The following is a 2330-nucleotide window of genomic DNA, read 5'->3' as shown; positions in this document are numbered from 1 at the left end:
CCCAACTTGATCTTCATGAAGGTAACAGGATCTCACCCTCTGTCATGGATCTGCGTTGTATTGTATAACTGTGTTCTAAAGCACTTTATCTTTTCAATGTACATATAGGAATGGAAATGTAAATACATTTAAAATCAATTTAATATATGCAACTGTTTTGATTCTATTGTTTCAACTTAATTGTGTTTATTTCCCACATTATTATATTATTTCCAATTTTGTGTGTATATTGGGTAACTCATAATATAGCGATTTAGTGTCAAACCTAAGGTTCAAGGGCCAAGTCTTTCCCACCAAGCCCAAAATTAAATTCAGTTTTACTTTTAAAAAAAGGCTGTTAACATTGATAAGGAATCATTGTCATTACGCTGCAATAAGAACATTAAAAATCTAGCGTTATGCCAAGACGCTCCCAAAAGTCTGGAATTCTGGCCACCGTTTTTAGCAAAGGTTTGAAAAGTCCAACGGATTTTTTTTACTCGTGCCCGAAAACTTGTTCCTCATTTGCCTTTGGAATACAGATGCGGGTGCTCAATGGTGTTTAAAATTCTGCGTAATTTGGATTCACAAAAAAAGAAATATTGGAGGAGTATCACAGCGCAGTGGCAGAGATTTGAACAATTCTCTCCTCCCGTCACCCCTCTGGATGCAATCATCCGTCCCACAGGTCAGTCGGAGCAGTGGAACGAGTGAAGATTTCACAGTCCCAGTCCTGCTCTGCTCTGATATGAATGGGGAAATGCTGTGAGGCTGCAGACTGGCAGAGGAGAGGAGCATGTTTAATTTAACAGTGAACACCAAGGTCCTGCTCGCTGGACCTGGAAAAGGCACCTGTGGGAAAATAACAAACATAGCAGTGAAAGAAAGGGAGGATAACACAGGGAGGTAACAATGAGCCAAACACATGGAGTTTCCAAAGCTCGGTTTGAAGGTCAAACACATTCGCAGCGGTTCAGGCGAGGGATTAAAAACCTATGAATAATGCAATCTGTTCATGATGATTGAATTTTTTTTTTATGCTACGAGGCTTTTATACAGCTGAAAGTAAAATTATGCTTTATCGCTTCGAAGAGCTGTCAATTGCAAATTATTTTTTTTACTTCTATTTCTGGGGTCAGAACCTGCAGCCTCAGGATAAGTCCTATCACTGGGCTGTGCCAAGGTGGCGCTCCTCTGGAGATGAACAGGCAGGTGAACTGAGAGAGAAGTCGTGGCGACTGCTCGGTGGAGCCTCTCGTGTTTGGGTCCTCTCATGTCTCAGCCCCAGAGCCTCTGCAACATTGATTTATGGACTTGGACAGGAGCTCATGGAAACTGTTTGGACGTGACATTTATTCATTTTATCCTGACAAGAACCATTAGGTCGGGCTTAATAGAAAATGGATTTGACATATTGGACCAACACTCCAAACACAATGGTTTACAAAATAGCCCCTGAATTACAATGTTAATTGCACACCTTGCACTTATGCCAGCGCCTCTGAATACCATATCTTTGTCCTTCGACGTTGCATGTCCGAAGCCCTGCCGGGGGCCATTTGCTGCCCCGATTATATTTACATTACATGAATGTTTTATTGTGGCACAACACCGCCACAAAACACGGTATGATTGCGACATAAGCACAGACCAGACGCTCCAGCTGTTGGAGGCGCAACATCATTAGGGGAAAGTTCATGGGCGGGCAGTTCTCACTAAATGGTGTTTTCAACAATGAGAGAATGAACCAATTCTGGAGCAATTTTAGATTTTAGATTTATTTCTTCACCAATTCTATGTTGCTTAGTGACAGCCGAAGGCTATATATATATATATATATATATATATATATATATATATATACAAAGGAAGAATAAGATGTGATTAATAAATTAATAATAAAATACTAATTAAATTTACATATTCATTTTTTCTCTGTCCAGGTGTATAAATGGGGAAATAAATGTATAAATAAATATATAAGAATAATAATGAATGACTTAAGATGATGGCAATTATTTGTTTATTTCAATTTATTGTTTTATTCCAGAATTAATTATATTATTTATTTATGAACACATCTTTTTCGTTTGCTATTTTTGTTGTTCGTTCCTTTTTTAATTAATTTAATAAATGCTGAAATCCTATCTAAAAAATCTTGGGAAAAAAAAGAATTAACTGCGCTCAAGACCATAAAAGGAAGGCAGACCGATTTAAAATCTGCTTAAAATGTCAGTTTGTAGCAAGAGGATGCGACAATTATTTTACCAACACGAACTGCACCACTAACTGTGTTGCTCGAGTTCACCATTTGGAGTCGCTGTTGTGCAGAAAACGCCAAGAAGTCGAGA

This window comes from Synchiropus splendidus, chromosome 17 (assembly GCF_027744825.2).
Source record: "Synchiropus splendidus isolate RoL2022-P1 chromosome 17, RoL_Sspl_1.0, whole genome shotgun sequence".
Taxonomy (NCBI): Eukaryota; Metazoa; Chordata; class Actinopteri; order Syngnathiformes; family Callionymidae; genus Synchiropus; species Synchiropus splendidus.
The sequence above is the reverse complement of the archived record's forward strand: the minus strand, read 5'-3'. Positions refer to the sequence as shown.